The 23,543-nt window shown below is 41.2% G+C and overlaps 1 protein-coding gene across 1 annotated transcript in view; it reads right to left on the bottom strand.

Moving 5' to 3' along the window:
• Window positions 1-23,543, bottom strand: part of LOC137300521 (multiple epidermal growth factor-like domains protein 9) — a 252,252-nt gene that overhangs the window by 210,155 nt on the left and 18,554 nt on the right. The window lies entirely within an intron of this gene.

Genomic DNA, 23,543 nt, shown 5'->3' on the forward strand with positions numbered 1-23,543 from the left:
CGTAAGTCATTAGTTAAAGGGGGGAGGGGGTGGACTGGGGCCAAGAGGAGCCACAAAACCTTCGCCCCAAATATTTCGTGGTCTTTTCTAGAGCAGCCTCCAGCGGTCCTTTTGAGGACTGTTGGTAAGACCAATCACCGCTTGGTACAAATGGGCCTGACATGCGTGGCACACACTCTGCCTATTTGTACCTGAAAGTTGCAATCGGAGCCCTACAAGCGTAGAATGTCAATTTGCCGAGCGAAGCAACCTCCTGCTTGTTTCAGGCAGATACGTTGTGCACCCGTTCACAGGCCTGTCTGAAAATTGCATCAAGTGAGTCTGGGCGGCAGAGGCCACCCCTCCCCTGCCCTGGATTTTCAAATGCCAGCTACCCATTTTTCGGAGGAGAAATGGACGGGCAGCTGTTCAAAATCACCTCCTATGATCCTTAATCTGACTCAGCTTTGCCCTGACATGAAATAATGTCAGTCCCTTTGGTACTGAGCACAAGCAACACCAAAAATATATAGGGCAGTGCAACTTTAATTGTTTTGAACTATTTAATCAACAATGGTCATCAGTTAGTCGGCTTGTATCCAAGCCAGTTGGTACAGGTTGGCACAGATTGATGGTTGTTTAGATCCTGTTCTACAGTCAGCTTGGCGCTGATGAGAAAGCAAAAGAAACAGCAAAATATGGCTTGGTCTTTACTGACTGGAGATCTGACCTTGTAACAAAGGAAAAATGAAATCTGAACAAGTACATTCACAGTGAATAGAGTAGATTTTTTTCTTCAATTGTAATTTTTTTTCACTTGCCCATTTCCCCTTCTAGATGCCCTGATATTCTTTTACCATTTTCCTACAGAACAGCCAGGCAAGTGATCAGCTCCCAGGTCTCTGTATATACTGCTCTATAAATAGACATGAGGAGGTCTGAAGGAACATTCTTGAGTGTTTCTCCTCTTTTACTGTAAGACAAGCCGGGATCTTATCTCTGCTGTCACAGGTGCAACTGAAAACCCCCCATGTAAAGAATTGTGGGCAAAAAAGCCAAAAAAATTAACTTGGGCAGAAGGGACTATGCCACCTTGAAAGAGATTCAAAACATTTGATATTCTGTTTAATACAACTTCACTGATACAATACAACCAGTAGAGTAAATATTCAGCACTCACACTAGTTGTCAGCAATAGTTTGCTTGGACATGAACAGCAGCTATAATTTTCGAGCAATGGTGGAAAATATTTGTCCTTTGAAATGTGAATGCTGCAATAGATCTTGATAAAATTACTTTTAAAGGGGTATTCATACAGCGGGGAAAGCCAAGATGAACCAGACACTGCAGCAAAGCAAAAAAAAATCTAGGCACTCTGTTCCCATGAATAAACTTGTTTTAATGCAATTATGATATTTTATTGTTATATACCATTCCTATATACATCAAACCATACTCCATTATCACTCTGAATACATTTGCACAAATATGTCATCAAAACAATGGAGTTGGGCTAAACAATAATCAATCCAAGCTAATTTGGGCTCTCAATGTGCCAAGATTCACTTTAGGCAACTGGAACCAATAATGTCATAGATTATGACACTGCCATGTTTTTATGCCAGTTTTTTGAAGATGATAAAATCTGCAAATAGAAGGTACTTCTATTTATGTTGTACAGCACAGCCCCTCCACTGAATAATTTCAGGATTCAATGCCCAGTTTTATTCTACTGTACAGAACAGGTTGTCCCAGTCACAACCAGGTACAACTAAGTTAGTGTATGTAACAGACTTCTTTATTTCCTCTTGGAAGAAGTAATCTCCTTTCCAGTCACACCATGTCTCTCTCTGTCTTGAAGGACTTTTTCTCTCAGTTGATTTGTGGAAATACAAATCATTTGCCTGTGGAAGTGCACGGTGACAAGGCTATAGTCTGGAATGTGTTTATGTCTTTGAGACTACAGCAGTGTGAAGTAACAGCTTTTATGACTAGAGTTGAGGCTGGGGAAAAGTTTGGTTGGGCTAACCAAAGAAAGGATAGAAAAAAAACAAATGGCAGTTGCTGATGAGAGGCTTGTGACGTGGTAGACTTGTAATGTGCTTACTTGTGGGATGTGGGCTATCCTGGATTCACAGAGTATCCAGGGGTGCACGTCTGCATACAGTGTCAACTAGTCAAATTATTTGAGTCGAGAAACGCTGTGCTTGAGTACCAGCTAAAGGGGAAGGTATCTTGAAGATATTTTCCAAGAGATGGTCACCCCACAAATAGAGGGGGAGTAGTCGTACAACAGATGGGAACATAATGTTAACCAACCAGAGGACAGACAGGTAAGAAAAGGGAAGAGCAGGAGCCCCTGTGAGACTGTATTGTCCAATAGATTATTGGTGCTGGATGTGGACAAAGAAGGTAATATAGGGGAGGGTAATATGGAGCAAAGCCATGGCAATGGGCAACAAGTGGTTGTCTAAAAGGAAAAGATTAAAGTAGAAAAATTAGGCACTCTATAGATAGAGGGCTATTTAGCCTCTTTTGCAACATTGATTGGGAGTCCTAAATTGTATGTTGCTTCCCAAGTGCCAGGTTCTCGATCTTAGCTGAGCAGGTTGAAAAGATTCTATAAAGGGAAGGTAAGCAGCCAGAAGTTTCTAATTTCCATAATATTCAAGAAGTACAACAGGTTGGCAGAAGAGAAAATCTGAAGGACAACCCAAAGGATCCTCCATTGGACCACTGAAGAAGTTCTGCTTCATGATGTCTGGAGGTTTAAGTGCAATAAAGCTACAATGCTCATTTTCTTCATAAATAAGATAAAATTAGGCATAACAATGACCCAAGTGGATTTAATAAAACTTCTGCTGAGTGTTAGTGGTGTTCAAATGTCATATAGAAATAAAAACAGAAAATGCTAGAAATATACAGTGGGTCAGTGAGCATGTGTTTTCACATATCAGCAGCCTATAATCAGAGCTATTTTTGAGGTGCTGTTTTTTGGGAGCTGTGTCTGTTTTCTGTTAATTGGCTTTTGCCAGTTTTTCAGGTTGCCAGGTGTGCACAGGCTGTGGTTTGAACGCCCCAGTACTTGGGGTACCAGTTGGCTTATGTGTGAATTAACAATATAAGATGTAGAATGGAGGTCCTGCAATGGGGATTCCAGGAGCCATACAAACATATGATTTAAGAGCAGGGGTAGGCCATTCGGCCCCTCGAGCCTGCTCTGCCATCTGATAAGATCATGGCTGATCTGATTGCGAACTCAACCCTACTTTCCTGTCTACCTACTATAACCTTTGACTCACTTGTTAATCAGGAATCTATCTAACTCAACCTTAAAAATATTCAATCATCCAGCCTCCACCGCTCTCTGGGGAAGGGAGTTCCACAGACTCACGACCCTCTGAGAGAAAAAAATTCTCCTCGTCTCCATCTTAAATGGGAGACCCCTTATTTTTAAACTGTGGCCCCTAGTTATGGTCTCTCTCACAAGGGGAAACATCCTCTCAGCATCTACCCCTTCTAGTCCCCTCAGGATCTTATACGTTTCAATAAGATCACCTCTCATTCTTCTGAACTCCAGTGTATACAGGCCCAACTTGTCCAACCTTTCCTCATAAGATAACCCCCTCATCCAGGAATCAGTCGAGTGAACCAAGTGAAATATTAAGGGGAAGAACCTCCAGGGTAGTAATCTCAGGATCACTGCCCATGCCACATGCTGAGCCAGTTCGTGGGAGACAGATAAGGCAGATCAACATGTTTGGTTAAGACACAGTGTAGGAAGAAGTAGTTTGTCTTTGGTGTTTTTTTGATTCATACGCTCTCTAAATCTTCAGTTGTACGTCAATTATTTTTATGAACACATAATTTCAGCCAGTCAGGTCACAGGTGCCTATGTAAAATAGACTTGTATATCTATATGGATTTCCCTTGGTGTTGTTCATGATAAGCTATTTGATCTGCTGTCGTATGAGGACAAGCATTATGCTGTACAATATATTATTCCGCTAAGATTAAGCTGTGTTCCTTTAAGGCAACAAAATTTAATTGTTAAGTAAGTACGGGCCTGGATTGTTCCTGAATTGTACACTTGTTTGGTTAGGGAACTTTGCAGATTGCAACATACTTGCACTTTCAGGGTGCAGCTCAGAAGCACTCAACATTCTAAGATTGTTTCGCATCTATAAAGTGTAATATTGGGAGTGTGACATCAGCACTGCTACACATACCTTTCTTGATATATTAATAGATATAAAAATGTTTTGTTGTCCTAGTTACAAGGAAGTTTTTACAAGTGTTAATATGAACATTTGTGTTGTGTTTTTCCTAGAAACGTACAACAGAACACTCTTTATTTTTCCAAAGCTCTGCTGGATATTTTTCTCCAGGCACTTGCAATGTACGTTTGCTGAATAGTTATTGCTCACATCATGAATTCCACTGCTTATTAATCGTTATGAAGGCAGTGTCCCTTCTGATGTCCTACTCTGAAGTGATTTAAAACCTACTATGCAGAATGTTCACTCTTCAGAAAGAAACATTTAGTTTGCAAGATCAAGACCTGATTGTAATAGGAGGTGGGCAAGTTATACAATTGGATCTCAATTATCATAAATTGGGAACCAAGGCTACAATTACAGCACAACAATAGCATTGGTACAGTGATTTTGCACCGATAATACAACCATACTCTGGAGTGAGACGCAGTGAGACCCCCTATAGAATTTACTGTCGTTCTGCAATCAGCTCAGGTCCAAGAATGTTAATACACCAAATTACAGCAAAATATTGCCTGTCTATGTGTAAAAATAAAAGTAGCCTTTTGTCTACATGAACTGTATTATATTTGGGAGGTCTGCTCTTAATGTGTAAAGCAAAAACAATTTGTAAATTAAAACGTTAACAATTATTTGTCATTGAGCACTTAAATTTGTTTGGTCAAAACCTGCTCTTGCTAAGGCCGATGTTTTGGATAAGTCAGACTGTAAAGTAAAAGCCAAGATCTGAATAAGTGAAACATGCTTTGAAATTTAGAAATCTAACTTGATTGGTTGGTCTGTTCGGTAAAGATCAGCACTCTGGCACAAGATACATATAGATGAGAAAGGCAGCTCACCCTTCTGGAGAAACCAACAGTCACACATCACAGCATCCAGTTATCTTATTTTGGTCAGCCGAGAGTCTGTCATGTGAGGGAACACATTACCATGTTTAAGACTGACGTGAGCAGAAACACATTACCATGTCTCCAAACGAAGCTACTGAGAAATCGCTGCAAAAAAAATGTTTGCCCTACATCTCATCCCGTAGGGGCACCTACACTTATCTCGCCCAGAGATCTTTGGCACTGGTTGAGGAGAGCCAAGGCTTTGAGACCCTCCAATATTCACACAGGTGTAGCTGGAGTTGAACCAGCTAAAACCAGAATAGAGCATTGATAAGCTTTCCATTTCTGTCTAGCCAAGGACACTCTACTATTTCAAGCATTGGCTTTCAGGGCCTTGCGAGTAGGCTTCAACTTGCTTTCTCACTTTGACTACAGAGGCAAAGAAATCATGGGCTACATCATTGGTTTTTGAGTCGCCCTTTTGGCCAGTGGTCTGAAGTTTCCCAACAATATTAAACAAAAATACTGGAAAGCAAAGGACAAGCTCCTCAAAACTACTGTGCCATTCTGAACCTGTGCCAATACCACATAATTGGTAAACCTCAGAAAGTAAGCAGAGAGCACCATTGCCAAAGTGATTTGCATTATTTTTGAAGCTCAAGGCCTGACATATTACACAATCGTGCATCAAGAATAAAAGACAGTCGGGAAGCCATTCTGTGAAGTCTATCAAGCAATATACCTACAATTTTCATGGTCCTCTGAAGCACCATTCAGCTTCTGAGGAATGTACATAGTTCTCAGAAGTCACTAAACCCTTTAAAGTGCATCTCTTTGCCCAAACAAGATTACCAAGCACACTCTGACTTCCAATGCCAGTTGGTGTTAATCAGTGGTCCTTTTGTGTCTGAGTTCATAGGTCCCCAACTACCTGGTAACTATGGAATCTTGGGTTATTGTCATTGACCATTTCACACATTTCTTGGAAAGAAGAATGTCTGTCCCAAAGTGTCTTTTGAATTATTCCATGATCTATGCCTCTACTACCCTATCTGGAGAACCATTCCAAGTGCGATCACTCTGTGTGAACAAGAATGTCCTAATATCAAGCCTAAATTTGCCTTTCACCAGTATGAACTTATGCCTTCTTGTCCCACTGCCGGTTTACCTTCAAGTATTGCTCCCAATGTACTCCTTCTATACAATTTATATACCTGACTGACATCACTCCTCAGTTGCCTCCGTTCAATGCTGTCTAAATTTTTCCAATCTTTTCTTATAACTGAGGCTAGGTATCAGCCTTGATGGACCTTTCTGCTGCATCTTCAGAGTTTGAATGTGTCCCTTGTAACTTTGCAAAACTAGGTGCAAGATTCAACACAGGATCTAACCAGAATTTGAGTCATCGCATGATAATTTGAGACTTAAATGCAACTGACCTAGCAATATAGGTAAGCATCCTGTTTGCTATGTCGTCTGACCCCAATGGCCATTCAAACTGATGTAGGTTATACTGTTTCTCTGTGCCCTACAGCAGTATAATCAGCTGAAAGGGAAAAGGTAAAGTTACAGCTCATTGGGTCTGCTGATTTATTTGTCTTTCACGATGAATTGGCACACAATCAAGGAAGGTTTTGGGGATCAGGCGGGAAAGTGGAGTTGAGGTCAAAGATCAGCCATGATTTTATTGAATGGCGGAGCAGGCTTGAGAGGCCATATGGCCTACTCCTGTTCCTATTTCTTATTTTCTTATGTTTTCAAATGATATACTGATAATTTTTTGAAGGGCGCATAATGGGGGTTAAATTGGATAACCCCTGAAAACGGGCACAGGGATCGCGGTACGCGATAAATCTGCGCCCGTTCATAGTGGTGCAGGCAGAACGTAAATTTGTGCTGCCTGTTGTTTGAAATGATTGCTGTGTGCGGCCAGCTCTAATACTTTGAAGAGTGGATGAGCCTGGAAGAGAGCGTGCATCAAGGTTCTCTCATAATGCAATTAGGGCCTTGGTGCAAGAGGTGGAGAGAAGGGACATCCTGTATCCAAAGGAGGGCTAGAAGCCCTCCAGAAAAATGCTCACGAGGCAATGGGAAGAAGTAGCGGAGGTGGTCAATGTTATGAACATAGCTCCAAGAACATGGATGCAGTGCAGGAAGTTCAATGATTTATCACAAGTTGTCAAGGTTAATGAGTGAGTTCAATCTTCAAGTGGCCTATCCTGCACCACGAGCCTCATCCACTGCTCAATTCATTACACCCCCATCCCCACCTATCAACAATCTCTATCAATCAGCACTCTACCCTTCAATTTATATGGTTTACCTCATGCTCACACACTTAACACTGTTGCAAGCCTCACACCTACAACTCACACACACTGGCAGCTATTCAACCATCATATCCACATCACCCAAACGTCTTGCAGGACACCCACTGACACTCTTCCCTCTTTGTTGCAGGAGAGGGTGGCACATAACAGGAGGCAGCAACAAAGAGTTGAAGGAAGATAAGCACGCCTGCACGTTTTAACTCCCATGGAGGAGACAGCGTTGGCCATCATGGGAAGGGGCACTGCTGAGGCCATGGCCACTGGCGGCACTGGAGGGATCGATGATGAGGGTCTCTGCATACCTAATCCTCCTCCTCTCTTCCCAATTCTCCCTCATCCCACAATCCTTTCTGACTCACATGCTGCAGATGGTGTAAGCACACACTTCTTACTTTCTCCTCTCCCCTCACCACAACCCAACCTTCGTCCCTTTGTCATTTCAGAGACCCAAGAACTGGAACCTTCACAGTCAGAGGAGGCAGAGGAAGATGACAGTGATGATGAAGATACACCATCACTTGATCTTACACTCGCAGCCACCAGCTAAGAAACTGACACTGCGCGTACTTTAGAGGCTAGGATAGAGGAGGGATCTGCACATGATGAGACACTGAGCACAAGTGAGCAGGAGCCAGGGCGGGAGGAAAGGATATCGTAGGTGCCAGCTCACCAGAGGGCGAGATCGCACACTAGTTCTGCTGGATTCAAATGAGGACGTCGATGGGCCAGGTTACAGAAGACGACTGATGAGCGTACACAACCAAATGCTTGGTGCACTGGAAAGCCTGCCAGAAAGCATGCGCACAATGTCAAGGAGCATGGAGGAGTCCAGCTCCAACTTGGCACAGGGCTTTGCGCAGAGCTTGGATCCCATCCTTTCCAACATGGAATGGGTGGTCACCTCCATCAGCACACCTGTGGAACCCACCAGCATTCAGCGTCTGATGTCACAGCTTCCATTGCAGCACAAACAGCTTCCATCAAAGGTCTGACTGCTGCATTGGAATCTGAGACTGCTACATTACATGCTCAGACTGCTGCGATCGTGGCTCTGGGTACCACTGTTGAAAGGGGCTTCTAGGGCATCACAACAATCCAGCAATCTGTTCTCCAACAGATCATCAGGATTGCTGAGGTGCCATCCTGGGAGAATGGCAGTGGCTCCGTGGAAGAGGAACCTGCTGTCTGCTCTCAGTGGACAGGCTGTTGCCTGTTAGTCAGCTGACCCAGGCTGAAATGGTGCAGTCTGGAGCCGGGCCCTCTAGGCCCAGAGCTGCTAGACGTCATCCTCCAAGGCCTGTCTTCTCAATTGAAGGTCAGCAGCCTTCCACCACCCATGCTCCAGCCACTGGGGAAGCACCTCGTAGGAGCACTGGGAAAGGAAAAGGCGCACGAAAGACATGCACTAAGGAAATGCACAAGGGTGAATCGTCTCATCTTGTATGCATTATTTCATGAGTTAATTTCGAAATGTGGATTTGAATTTGCATTTGGTGGTTGTTTTTATTTCTGCGGTGAGCTGAGGGAGGAAGCAATGTGTAATCATAAAGAGGAAGATTTAATGGTCATGTGAGAGAAGAGAGGTAAGGAGTGTGGGACTGTTGGTGAACAAGGAGGTGGAGTTGAGGTTTTTGGTGCGCTCATTAATAATCTGATCACGTAGTGCCCTGTCAGAAAGGGCTGGTCTACATTGTAGCCTTCTTTCCTCTACTCCCACTTGCGCTTCCTCCTCCTCCACTTCCTCCTCCTCCTCCTCGTGCTCATGCTCCTCAGGTTCTCGCCTGATAGGCGGTGGCAAGGGCCGTTCCCTCACGATGGCCAGGTTGTGCAGCATGCAGCATACAACCACAAATCTCAATACCCGCTCAGCTGAGTACTGCAGAGTTCCTCCAGAGTGGTCCAGGCAGTGGAAGCGATGCTTGAGGACGCTTATGGTGTGTTCTATGGTGTTCCTTGTGGCAGCATGGCTTTCATTGTTAGGCCTTCTGTGCACGTGTATGTGGAGTCCTGACTGGAGTCATGGGCCATTTCATGTGGGGATAACCCTCGTCTTCCAGTAGCCAGTCTTTGACTTGCTGTGCTGGTTCAAATACTGGTGGAACAGAGGGCTGTAGCAGACTGAACGAATCGTGACTGCTGCCAGGGTAGTGGGCATTCACCTGCATGATGCGCTGCCCGTAGCAGCTGCACATTGAGGGAGTGGAATCTCTTTCTGTTTATGAATATGTCGAAGTTCAGTTGAGGAGCATGCAAGGCAATGTGCGTGCAGTCAATGGCACCCTGCACCATGGGGAAGCCTGCAATCCAAGCAAAACCTTGTGCTCACTCCTTCTGCTTGTCTCTGGCAAGAGGAAATGCGATGAATGTGTTTCTCATTGTATAGAGAGCCTCAGTGACCTCCCTTACACTGCTGCAAACTGCGAGATGTTGTTTAAATCTCCAGCGCAGCAACCTGAAAGGAGTCAGAGGCGTAAAATTAAGAGCCATGGTCACCTTGACAGCTAACGGCAATGCTGTCCATGCCCTGCTTTGAAGCTGCAGCAGTTGACAAATTTCAGTCATGACCTCTTTTGTGAACTGACGACGTCTGATGCACTGGTCGTTGCTGAAGTTGAGGTAAGAGAGTTGGTTCCTGAAGACCCTCCGCAGGATATGGTCTCCTGCTGAGTGCCCTGCTCCTCCTCCTCCTCTTCCCTCTTCTAGCAGCTTCTCATGCTCTACGTGGCCTCTCTTCATTCTCCCAGTTATGTTCAATTCCCAGAGGGAGCCCTACCAGGCCACCAATGTCTGGAAGCAACTTTTTTCAGCACGATATTTTAAATGACACTAAAAGTACTGCAAGACCAGCCAGACCACTCACTTAAACTTTATAGGAAAGTTTAGGAAACTTCCAAAACTCGTACAATTGCACGAGCAGCCAGAAGAAATTATCCAGCAACAAACCTGTAAGTGTAGATGAAAACATAAAATTACAAAGCGATATTGATAGATTAGCTGAATGGGCAAAACTGTGGCAAATGGAATTCAATGTAGGCAAATGTGAGATCATCCACTTTGGATGAAAAAAGGATCGAACAGGGTACTTTCTAAATGGTAAAAAGTTAAGAACAGTGGATGTCCAAAGGGACCTAGGGGTTCAGGTACATAAATCATTGAAGTGTCATGAACAGGTGCAGAAAATAATAAATAAGGCTAATGGAATGCTGGCCTTTATATCTAGAGGACTGGAGTACAAGGAGGCAGAAGTTATGCTGCAGCTATACAAAACCCTGGTTAGACCGCACCTGGAGTACTGTGAGCAGTTCTGGGCACCGCACCTTCGGAAGGACATATTGGCTTTGGAAGGAGTGCAGCGTAGGTTTACTAGAATGATACCCAGACTTCAAGGGTTAAGTTACGAGGAGAGATTACACAAATTGGGGTTGTATTCTCTGGAGTTTCGAAGGTTAAGGGGTGATCTGATCGAAGTTTATAAGATATTAAGGGGAACAGATAGGGTGGATAGAGAGAAACTATTTCCGCTGGTTGGGGATTTTAGGAGTAGGGGGCACAGTCTAAAAATTAGAGCCAGACCTTTCAGGAGCGAGATTAGAAAACATTTCTACACCCAAAGGGTGGCAGAAGTTTGGAACTCTCTTCCGCAAACGGCAATTGATACTAACTCAATTGCTAAATTTAAATCTGAGACAGATAGCTTTTTGGCAACCAAAGGTATTAAGGGATATGGGCCAAAGGCAGGTATATGGAGTTCGATCACAGATCAGCCATGATCTTATCAAATGGCGGAGCAGGCACGAGGGGCTGAATGGCCTACTCCTGTTCCTATGTCCTATGTTCCTACTTCATGATCCCTTTCAATAGCACTGGTGAGGGATCCTTCATGCCATTTAACATCACGTTAAGCTGTGTGAGGTTAAGACAGTGCATTGACTGGAGTGTGAATTTCCAAAACAGCAGCGGTGCCTTCAAATCAGCGTGGCACACTGATTCGCGTCATAGTCTCCCTAGTCTGCATGCTGCCAGCAGTTGTTAGGCGCGGGCACACAAACCCCTTTACCAAGATAGCATCCTGCGCACTTCCCATCAGAAGTGTGCATGTGCATCTCAGTCCCCATTTTCGAGACTTAGAAGTCCGAGTAGCATCTAAATAAACAGGTGCTGTGCGGCCCAATTTCACCTCATTATCTCTTGGAAACACCTAATTCCTTAATGACCAGCAACTTCACTCCGAGATAATTCCCTCAATTAAACAAAAAGACACAGGACTGTGAAATGCAAATATTTGTTTTCCATACCAGTTCAGAACACATTGAAAATGACTGATGGTTGTAAGAATAGCACAGGCTTTTGTTGTGCATAAAGGGATCGTCACGTTAATGCTTTTTGTTTTGAGGAGACAACACATTAATTCATGCATAAGAAAGTATGATTGTTTATAATAATTTACCATGCCAGGTTTTATATTTTTTTGATATTTTGATGATTAAAAATCTCTTCCAAGGACTTGATCGTTTACATCCTGAAATGCCAATCCTAGGAGCTGGTAGTTCATAAACGACAGAAATTCTTATTTTATATAGTTCAGGTTTCAGTTATTACTCAAAAAAAAAATCAATCAAGTTACATAAAAATACATAGAAGTTGCAACACAGAAACAGTCCATTCGGACCAACGAGTCCATGTCAGTGTTTACCCGCCACACGAGCATACAGTTCCAATCACATTTACCCACCCTTCAACCCCTTTTCCTTCATTCAATCAGATCTGAATGCTGACATAGCTTTTGCCTCAATCCTGGAACTGAATTTCATATCCATACAACTCTCCATGCAAAGGTTCTCCTGCCCTCTGTCCTAATTCACTTACCACTCACCATGGCTCATTCTTTCATAATTTTAAACACTTCCATCATATTGCTCCATAATCTGTATTGTTCGAAACAAAAAAAGACCCATTTTTCAAGTCTTTATATTTGTATTTGCTCATATCGGGCAGCATCTTAGTGAATCTGCATTCCAGTCTCTCTAAAGCCTTAATATCCTTCCTAGCGTGTGGGCGTAGTCTGAATGAGGTCTTATCAAGGTTTTACATTTGTTCATGATTACCCCATGCAGTTATTTGTGAGAAACCATCAAACTCACATGTTCTGGGTAATTTTTGGAGAGTAATTTCCTTGTGTGAAATAATTTGAGGCACTTTAATATGATAAATGAAGGTATACTTTAATCTGCTATCAGTAGGAGAGATTCTTCCCAATGTGTTTGGTTCCTATTGGGCATTTAGAGCTGAGGCTCTCGTTCATATATTCCCCAAACATTATCACGTGTCTACCATTTTTTAAGAATAGAGTTTAAAAAGTTGAGAAGTTTGTGTCATCTGATGCTGCTTTGAAACTTGTGTATGTGTATCGTATTTGCGATAATAATCTGATTACCCCATTTTCTGTTGCAGTTCCTAATTTTTTTGTTGTATTTGATGAAATAGGGTTAGTAACCCCAAAATATAGTCAGCTAACAATATCTTCTTTGGAAAAAAGAGTCATATATACAATATATCTCAGATAAACGCATCATATTTCTCACTGCTCATCTCATCTGATAGGTTCAAATATGATCCAGAATAAGACAGTTTTTTTCTTTTGATGTTGTTAACTGCCATTACTATGTGGGACATACAATGACCGTGAATGCTGAAGCAGCAATTTAGAGAAGCACAGCCAGCGTTAGATTTTGGGCAGTGCAGTCAATTTGGTCATTGGAATATTGTGTCCAAAACCACCTATCTGTTCGCACTGTGGTAGCATTAACTTTTCTACTGCAACAGTTAATGCTAAATTTTGATGCATCCATTTCACCAGGTTTTGGGCTCACACAAATGTTCCAGTTGTCCCACCTTAAATGGAGCACTGAGTATAAATATCAGGGAGAAAACAGTGCTTCCAGCATTCATGCCAATGCTTCATTCAAAGGAGCTCTCAATGTTTTCAAATTGTAACGAATGATTCATTGTACTACAGGCCAAGTTAGCACTTTTATCATCCAAAAGAAAGACAGAAAATCAAACACCTAAATATAAAAAATAAAAAGCAAATTTCAAAAACAATAATATTATTTTGAACCTTCGATCTGAATTTCAGCCCCCACCTTCACATTCAAATATGGGGTAAACGATAACCCAGAAATCACTTTTGTAGAACACTGCATTCTGACCATGGTGACTAAAGTTCAAATCCCACCCACTAGTTTATTGTTGCCAAGTACATATTTAACATTGTAAAATATTATATTAGTCATAAGAAATGTCACAAGGTACAGTCACTGGGTGAAATTGTTCCGGGCATTGGATGAATAATTGTGGCACCTGTGCATCATTGTCTATTTGTATGTGGCCCTCCTCTTTCACTCCCCCTCCCCCATCGCACTTACACCGGCCCTTACTGTTCTCGCTCTCTAACACACACACACCCAAGTTATTCTCCACTTGTCCTAAATCAGCACAGTGGTCCCATCAATGTGGTCTTACATTAACACTGCACCTATAGTATCAGGGAAAGAGGTGACCAAAACCAGGCCAACTTGATCTACATAACTGAGAATTTAGAACAACTATACAATTGAACTGAACTCATCCCACATGTTAAAGCTTACATGTCTTTGTATGCTTTTAGGTTTACACTTTTAAAAGATAAATTTATCTGTATTGTACATTTTTTGCCAAATCATCAATTTTGAGTTGGGTCTGTTCCAAATCTGTCTGGACCATGTTAAAATCTAAATCAGGAAGTCAATCTTTCAAATGTTTACTGTAACTGTGCAGAATCATCCAGTAACAACTTTTCAATGTTAAAGATTATTCTATGGTGGGCAACAACTCTTAAAAGGAAACAGTAGTGCTATTTTCTCTAAAACGGTAATGATTGCATTCATAACCTTGGTAGATGCCCTTTTTCTTTCAACAATGCAGTCCTGTTGTTTCTGATGCCTTTACTGAACACAAGATATCAGATTTTTCCTTTTTGAGGTCTCAAAGGGACTCGATGTCTTTCCGAGGCAGGATATCAAGGCAGCTGAGAGTAAAAGTGGGGAATTGGGAGTTGAAATTCAGTAGGAGTGAGCAATTAATTAGCCAGAATAGTTTTCCAAGGTCAAATAAGAGTGAGAGACTTCTATAATATGTTGAAACAGGAAAGATTCTGAAATAGGGAGGTTTAAGACACTATCTATAGGGTTCCCTTATACGTTTAATTTGCTGTAAGCAGTTTATTTGGTCTCAGTTGGCCTCTGTATGAACGGTCATGCTGACAGGGTGAAGGCAGTAAAGTACAAGGTTCCTTTCTGACAAGGATGGTCAAGCTTTTTAGTTTTCCGACGCTGCATAGGTGCACACCAGGATGCCTTTGAGGGCCACATACACAATTAAATCATGCTGCTCTGGTTAAGAATTTATTCACCAAAAATCAATAATGCGAACAGTTCTTTGCAAACTGCCCTGCCCCAAAATTCAAACTTTGGAAAACCTGCAAAAAGAAGAGCGGTGATTCCATAATCCAGTGCCTTCAGCCGGGAGCCCAGCGAGTCACAGAATTGAGGTTGGAATGTTGTATCCCTATTTCGGACCTGCTATCCTTGCAAGTGCAGCTTCCCCACTGGTATTGTCGATGCCATTCATACTATTGTTGTAATGGAGTTAATTGAGTCAGTAAGGGTCAAAAATATTAAAAGCTGATCAAAATGAATTGCTGATTCAGTTGGCACAACAAGAAAAAAAATACTGCAGTTAGTGAACCGCGTGGAGAAGAAGATAACAACTTGGATGTGAAAAAGAAGGGTTTACCAGGAAGGGGCTTTCGATTGTTTCTAATGTCATAAGGGTATCCAGAGATATGGAGAAAAGGCAGGTAACTGGAGTTAAGGTACAGATCAGCCATGATCTAATTGAATGACGGAACAGGATCGAGGGGCTGAATGGTCTACTCCTGTTCCTATGACCTGAGTGACCCATAAAAGAATAAAATAATGCAATAAGCGATGTACTTAATGCCATTCAGATAATAATTAGTCAAAAACCTCAGCTGACAGGTGGCAGAGCTTCAAATTTACGAGTAAGGTATATCCTTAGCCAAATAGAATAAAATGCCTCCAACGCTTTCAGAAAAGAAATCACAACTCAAGGTTCTGTCACTGTGATGAAAACGGAGCACATCGGGTTATCGTGCCAAAGATCTGTCCAGTACTATCAGGGTTGTGAGAAGGGATATTTGTCAAACACAGACATCTATTCAGGAAACAGATGCCATATCATCCCAAATTGGCTTCATTACGGCATTCTGAATTAAGAGGTAACATTTAAGAGAAAAAAATGGAAATCCAGGTTATTTTTGGAACAAGGGCTATATCAAAAAAATAAAAATTCCCAGTTGTAAGTGAATGGACATTTTTCTTATTTAGCCGCAACCAAATAAGATTGCCTTTATATATAAAGAGCAAAACAAATCACCAAAAAGCACTTACTATTATTGCACAATCAGGTGGCTCTTTTATAAGGAAATAGTAGCAGATCAGTGAAGAATAGATTAGAGATTTAACAAAGGATTTGGAGACAAGTAAGTGTGCAGGGACCCATCCTTGTATATACACTGGTGATATGAATAGAGGGTGGAGTGAGGAATTCCTCTGATAACAAAAGAATAGAACGTTACTAAAAGCGGTGTGAGTAACATGACAAATGTCTCTCAATGTTGTGACAAACTGTGTCTCTTGGTATCCAAAACAAAGCAAAACAGGAAAAAATTGGTGGAAAAGGGTTCAGACTACAAGTGAATATTAAGTGAAAGATACACTCATTTGTTCCTATTATTTTTAATGATGCACTGAAAACATACATGTGTTAAAAAAAGGTCTAAAGTTGCTTTATTTTGTTCTCTCAAATTAAATTTAATTAAAACACTTTTTCTAAATGAGTCATGCTCACCAGACCTTTGATATGATCTAAATTGAATTGAATTGATCAGGACATTTTGCATGAGGTTTACCCACTCAAACATTACAGGTATTTTAACAGATGATTGTTATTTATGAATTTAGATTTGCAAAAATATTTTTTCTTAGCCAGATGGGGTATTGTGAATTTCTTTGAATCTAATTTATCTGAATCCAAACCCAACTGTGTAGTTGTTAACCTTGTGTGAAGATCTGACTCAAAGAAATCCTCGTCACAACCTTAGTTGTGTCAAAACAAAAATTCAAGATCATAATGCTTAAACCTTTTGAGTAGTAACCATTTGCTTCAAAAATGAAGGTATGGAAAGGCCAGAGTTGATGATTTATTCATAGAATGCTCAGATGACTGAACATCCTGTGTATCTCTGCGCTTTATCTAATTTATAATAGTCATCATGAGAAATTTACAGGAAATGCAGAATGCTATGAAGCAAGCCTGAATGTGATGTAATTCTGAATACAAATGGTTCTACATGCTATATATTCATGCAGTGAGTTAAGATATTAGATTGTGCTATGCTTATTTGTAATGTATATATGCCCTCGTGTTTTTTACTGCAAAAGATATGCGGTACAAATGAATGCTTATTAATCAAAAAATAAAATTTACCGTTCACAGCAATTATTACACTGTGTTCTAGAAAGGCTGTTTACCCTATGTGGTCTTTACATTAAAGATGCAATCATAAGCACAGTGCTGGACTGGATACATCAGAGCATTGGTATAATCAGATACAAATATTGGTATGATCAGATATGAATAGTGTGTTACAATAATCATAATTTAATTTAAAAGAAAAAAAGTCTTGTCGCAAAAGAAATTGAGTGCTGTTAAAAATAAATAGAGCATTTGATCTAAATAAGGCTCAGGGTTCATACTCACAAAGCCGGTTAAGCAGATTTAGTTTACACAGATCACTAATTGACCAGGACTCTAAACACATCCCATTGTATGTAATATCTTGACTGCAAGCCCAGCTCAGAATCAACATCAGTGTCTTTTTCAGCCGCTCTTTACACTGTTTTTGTGACCGTAGCCGCTCATTAATATTTTTAAAATTGCAATATATAATTCAATGTCCACGAAGAACTGTCACACAAAAATATCAGCTTTCTATCAGTGGATAGCAAGCCTGTTTTTTTCTTTACACTGTCACCCAAGGTAGGCAGTCAGTCGAAATAATAACAAAAATTATGACGGCAGCCAAGACTCAGTAATGACTGTGATAAATCAGTGTGCTGGCTCTCACCAGGATCTAAACATTGTGTCTCATGAAGGAAACATAAATTGTGGTGGGAAGGAGCACTACTGCTCCTCCCGGCTCCACATTCAGGTAAGTTCCTTGCCTTCTTGGTTAGCAGGCGATCCCTAGGGCTGGTTTCCCTGAGTTCAGTCTGCAATAGTGCGGGCTGCCCCAGGGCAAACCAGTGTTGGAGCAGGGTCTTCAAGCAGGCATTAGGCCCCTTATTTGCATATGCCTGCTTCAGGCATGGGTAAAGGATGCCTCTTGTTTGTCCTTACCCAAAATAGCCAGAGGTGTGCGCTCATTTCCTGCTCACCATTTTGGGGCCTTAGTAGGCCATGTAGTGCCTGAAAAATGGGAGCTACGCGGCCCAATTTCTAGGCCAATACATTTCAAATCATACTGAAATGTGATACGTTTTATCTAACAAGAGTTATCATTATACAGCATTGTGCCATTAGCATACAAAAATGATTTTAATACAGTGCCCTTTAGTTTAGCTCCCTCCCTCTTGCTGTCAAGTTCAGGAACTCCTCAAAACTAATTTTCCTAATGTAGTTATTAGCCATCACTGGACAATGCAAGGCAGAAATGATCCCACAAAATCAAACAGTCAAAAGGAATTTCCCTGATTATGTTCATCGGTTTTTATTAAACATGAAACAATTCTCAGCCAGAGAATATCTCTCAAATAATGTCACACTACGATTTAACACCTAAGACTTCATTAAGTCATTCGCAAATAAAGATCTGGTTAAAACATTTACATAAAAACTCTCACTCCTTTTGTATAATAAATGTTACTATTTTAGTGGTATATTTTTTCCTACACTAACTAGAGTCAAAGGTTTAAAGGGCAAGAGATTCAAAAGCAGACTGCTGCACGCTAGTCACAGTGCCTGTGAACAGGTCGAAGAATGAGATACAGCATTGTGAGGAAAGACTTTTGACAGCGGCCTGTAGAAGTCACACACTACGCACACTAAGCCTGCGCTAACATAAATATTTGGAAGTTCTTCCTGTTTGACTTGTTTCTTTTTATTATTCTGAAGCACCTGGGAACACCAATCCCATAATGAGCAGGACAGGATTAAAGGTCAACAACAACGTTTGGAGCTATTTTTAGACTCTGATGTCATCTGGCTGTGACAGGTCTCCTGATTCAGTTTGCAGGGTGGCTGGTCCTTTCAGTTCTGTGGCTATTATGAATGTTGCAATTATGAATGTTGCTGTTATGAATGTTGCATAACTAACATTTAATAAGCTTGAGGTTCCCTCTTCCAGGATCAAACAGGATAGAATTTATTAAAGAATTTGTGTAGCACCATCCACACCTTCAGGATGTCCCGAACCACTTCACGACAATGAGTTACTTTTGAAGTCTAGCCACTGTTGTTGTGTAGGCAAACGCAGTAGCTAAATTACACGTAGCAAGGTTGCACAGCAACGAGATAAATGTTAATTTGTTCCTAGTAGTGTTGGTTCAGGGATTATGTTGGCTAAGGTACTGCTCTCCTTGAACAGTGACGTGGCATCTTTAATATTCACCCAAACAGCCAGACATGCCCTTGGTTTAATGTCTCATCTAAAAAATGGCATCTCCAGCAGTGCAGCACTCCCTCACCACTGCACTGAAGCATCAGATTTGGTTATGTGCTTAAGTCCTGAAGTGAGGTTTGAACCCACCACCTTCTGCCTCAGAGGGGAGAGTTCCACCAGTGAGCCAAGTTGACACTTTATACTATGAACAAAACAAAAGCAAGCATAAGCTAGTAGTAGAAGTTTAAGAACTCCAAGGTTACCCACAGCTTTCGGACCCTATGAAACACACAGTGACATGGAGCCCTGATACACTGGGGCACAAAGCCGCACCAGTATATATCGTTTGTGAAATTTATAGATTTTGTTCATCTCGACAGAATTGATTTTAGAATATGTGTCACAGAAAGAATTTTTAGAGACCGGCATTGCTCTTTCCTCACCAGACTAAGTACAAATGAGGGAGACCTCAATTCTCTCAACCCCATTGAAATGAATGGGTGGCAATTCATGAGCTAGTGAGCACAAAGGCAGAAAATCCCAGCCGCCTACATTTCAAGTCTGCTAACACACCCAGATTTCTTTGTCTCCCTACGAGGCAGTTCAACACCATTCCTTGAGTAAGTTGTCTCCCAATTCTTTCTTACAAAAATGTGTCATACCTGGCACTTGTCTGCAGACTGTTTCAGCAATGTTGCTGCTGAGAAAGTTATATCTCCTTTTACTGAGTCACTCATGCAGTGCGTTAAAAAAAGGAAAGGGGAAGAGTGGGTGCAAGGCCCCCACTCCTAAACTCATGTAGGGACCTCTAAAACACAGGGCCTGCATTGTGCTCACTATTGGATTTAATTTACTGGACTCTGTCTCAGAATGCAGATTAATTTTAATCTCTCGGCTAATAAAATGACACCAAAATATGCATTAATGTGCGCTAGCTTTAACGAGACTCAGTGAAAATAATTTCATTGTGATTATTAACTAGTTACTGAAAGCATTCAGCCATGCAAGCCTGTTATCATTAATACCAGGATCTAGCTGGAGGGCCATTGTTTAAGAACAGAAAAAGAGTATTTGATTCTGTGTAAAAAATTGCTAAAGCCATATCTGCAACATTTTGTGCCCTATCTTTATATCTTTGGTTCATTGAGAGGATACAGAGAAAAACAAAGTTAACTATGAGTTTCAAAGCACTAAAATATGAGAATAGTCTGTCAGAGCTGAATCTGTTCTCACTGATGGAAGATTGATACGGTCATGATGCAATTTTTAAAATGCCGAAAGGCATGGCTGCAATACATGTTGCAGGTTATTCAACTAGGAGGTGAGAGAACACATTTGATGAGCCCAAATCGAGACTAGAAATTGGAATTTGTTTTACTCCACAGAGTAATAGATATGTGAAATAGACTCACAGCAAAAGGATTGTGTATGTTGTTTCACCCCTTCAAAAAACACAACTGTTAGTAACGGAAAGAGTGGACAAGGGTAATGCAGTAGATGTAATATATTTGGATTTTCAAGAGGCCTTCGATAAGGTACCCATTGTAGACTCATGGCCAAGGTCAGAGCATATGGAGTCAGGGGACTCAGCAGAGTGGATAGCAAGCTAGCTACAAAACAGAAAACAGAGAGTCGGGGTTAAGGGTAGCTACTCACACTGGCAAAAGGTGGGAAGTGGTGTTCCACAGGGATCGGTGCTGGGACCATTGTTGTTCACAATTTACATTAACGATTTGGATTCGGGAATCGGAAGTACAATTTCAAAATTTGATCATAATTCTAACACACCCAGATTTCTTTGTCTCCCCACGAGGCAGTTCAACACCATTCCTTGAGTAAGTTGTCTCCCAATTCTTTCTTACAAAAATGTGTAATACCTGGCACTTGTCTGTACACTGTTTCAGCAATGTTGCTGCTGAGAAAGTTATATCTCCTTTACTGAGTCACTCTTCCAGTGTGTAAAAAAAAGGAAGTAAAATCCCGCATGGCAGAGTGGAAAGGAGAAGAGTGGGTGCAAGGCTCCCACTACTAAATTCATGTAGGGGCCTCTAAAACACAGGGCCTGCTTTGTGCTCACTATTGGGTTTGATTTACTGAACTCTGTCTCAGAATGCAGATTAAATTGTAATCTCTCAGCTAATAAAATGACACCAAAATATGCACGAATGTGCACTAGCTTTAACTAGACTAGTTAAAGAGCGCTTAGTTAATACAAAGGAAGAATGCGTCAAATACAAGAGGACATTAATAAACTTGCAGAATGGCCGTGTAATTGGCAAATGAATTTCAATATAGATAAGTGGGAGTGGTGCACTTTGGTGGGAAGAATAGGGAGGCCATATACTGCTTGGATGATAAGAGTCTAAACGAGATAGAGGAGCAAAGGGATCAAGAAGTACAGATACACAAATCACTAAAAGTAGCGACACAGGTTGATAAGGCCATAAAAAAGGCAGATCAAGCACCAAGGTTCATTTCTAGAGGGATAGAATTAAAAAGCAAAAGTTACTTTCAACTTGTATAGAACCTTGGTTAGACCACACTTGGAGTATTGTGCACAGTTCTGCTCTCCATATTTTAGAAAGGATATAGAGGCTTTGGAGAGGGTGCAAAAAAGATTTACTAGGATGACACCACAACTGAGAGGATATCCTTATCAGAAAAGGCTGAACAGACTGGGGCTCTTTTCGGGCTGAGGGGTGACCTTATAGAGGTCTTTAAGATAATGATAGGATTTGATAGGATAGAAGTGGGGGAGTCCAGGAGAAACTTCTTTATCCAAAGAGTGGTAAGAATGTGGAACTTGCTACCACAAGGAGCAATTGAGGCAATTGGCATAGGTGCATTTAAGAGGAAGCTAGATAAGCACATGAGGGAGAAAGGAATTGAAGGGTATCCTGATCGGGTTAGATGAAGTGTGGAGGGAGGAGGCTCATGTGGAGCATAAATACTGGCATAGACGAGTTAGGCCGATTGGCCTGTTTCTGTGCTGTAGTTTCGATGTAACTCGATGTAACTGCAGTTAAGTTAAACGATGGGCTTGAAGGTCATAGAGATAAATATAAAACCGTCAATGATGAATACTCAATTTCCAGTCCTGTTGGGGCTATTGAAATGTTATTTGTGGAATACAATCAGTCACAGCTGAATAATACAGAATGCCGTATTGACATCCAGGAGTTTTTGTCCTTCACTTTTTTTGAGATCAGGAAGTAAATTTTAGAGTTCCTGTTCTGATTTACCTGCAGTTCATCACCTCCACCAGGGCATCAAATAAATTCATGGTCTCAAGGCTGCCAAGAGTCGCCCAAGTGATCGTCCTCAATCCAAACTTTGTTTTATTTAAAGCTTAAATTTGTTAAAGATTAAGAATTTTATTTACATACAATTTTTCATTTTCTATATTTTTTCACTCTGTAATTTGGTTACAGAGAGAATTATGTCAGTGTAAAATTTTCCCCAGTTAAAAATGATAGCACAGATGTAATATCAGTTGTCTTCCACTCCTGTCATTTCTCAATGGGAGAACACAACTATAGCCATAGGGGAAAAAGTACTAGTCACAGAAGAATAAAGCTAAGAAAAATACCCTTGGACTCAACGCTAGATATAAGGGCAAATAATTCTGACTTACAACAAGATTTACTAGAATGGTACCGGGGTGAGGGACTTCAGTTATGTGGATAGACTGGAGAAGCTGAGATTATTCTCCTTACAGCAGAGAAGGTTAAGGGGAGATTTAATAGATGAGTTCAAAATTATGAGGGGTTTTGGTAGAGTAGATAGGGAGAAACTGTTTCCACTCGCAGGAGGGTCAGTAACTATTGGACATAAATTTAAAATAATTGGCAAAAGAACCAGGGGGGAGATGAGGAGAATTTTTTTTATGCAGTGAGTTGTTATGATCCGGAATGCACTGTCTGAAAGGGTGGTGGAAGCAGATTCAATAGTAACACTCAAAAGGGAATTGGAAAAATACCTGAAAGGAAAAAAATTGCAGCGCTACGGGAAAAGAACATGGGAGTGGGACTAATTGAAAGCTCTTTTAAAGAGCCAGCACAGGCATGATGGGCTGAATGGCCTCCTTCTGTGCTGTATGATTCTACCATCTTTACAGTATGGGGCCAAAACTTGCCAGTGACAAACATCTAATGAGGGCTGGAGGTATTTCAATTGCACGGAATGGTTAGTCATACATCTGTGAGGGTTACGGAAGTTGGCAATGTCATGGCAGTAATGAAGACATGTTTTAATTCCTCTGTACTTTACTGTATGTGTATACGTGTGCTTACATTTTCCCTTGATTCGTGAAAGAAACAAATCACAGGTGTACGAAAATCCCATA

Source organism: Heptranchias perlo, chromosome 31 (genome assembly GCF_035084215.1).
Source record: "Heptranchias perlo isolate sHepPer1 chromosome 31, sHepPer1.hap1, whole genome shotgun sequence".
Taxonomy (NCBI): Eukaryota; Metazoa; Chordata; class Chondrichthyes; order Hexanchiformes; family Hexanchidae; genus Heptranchias; species Heptranchias perlo.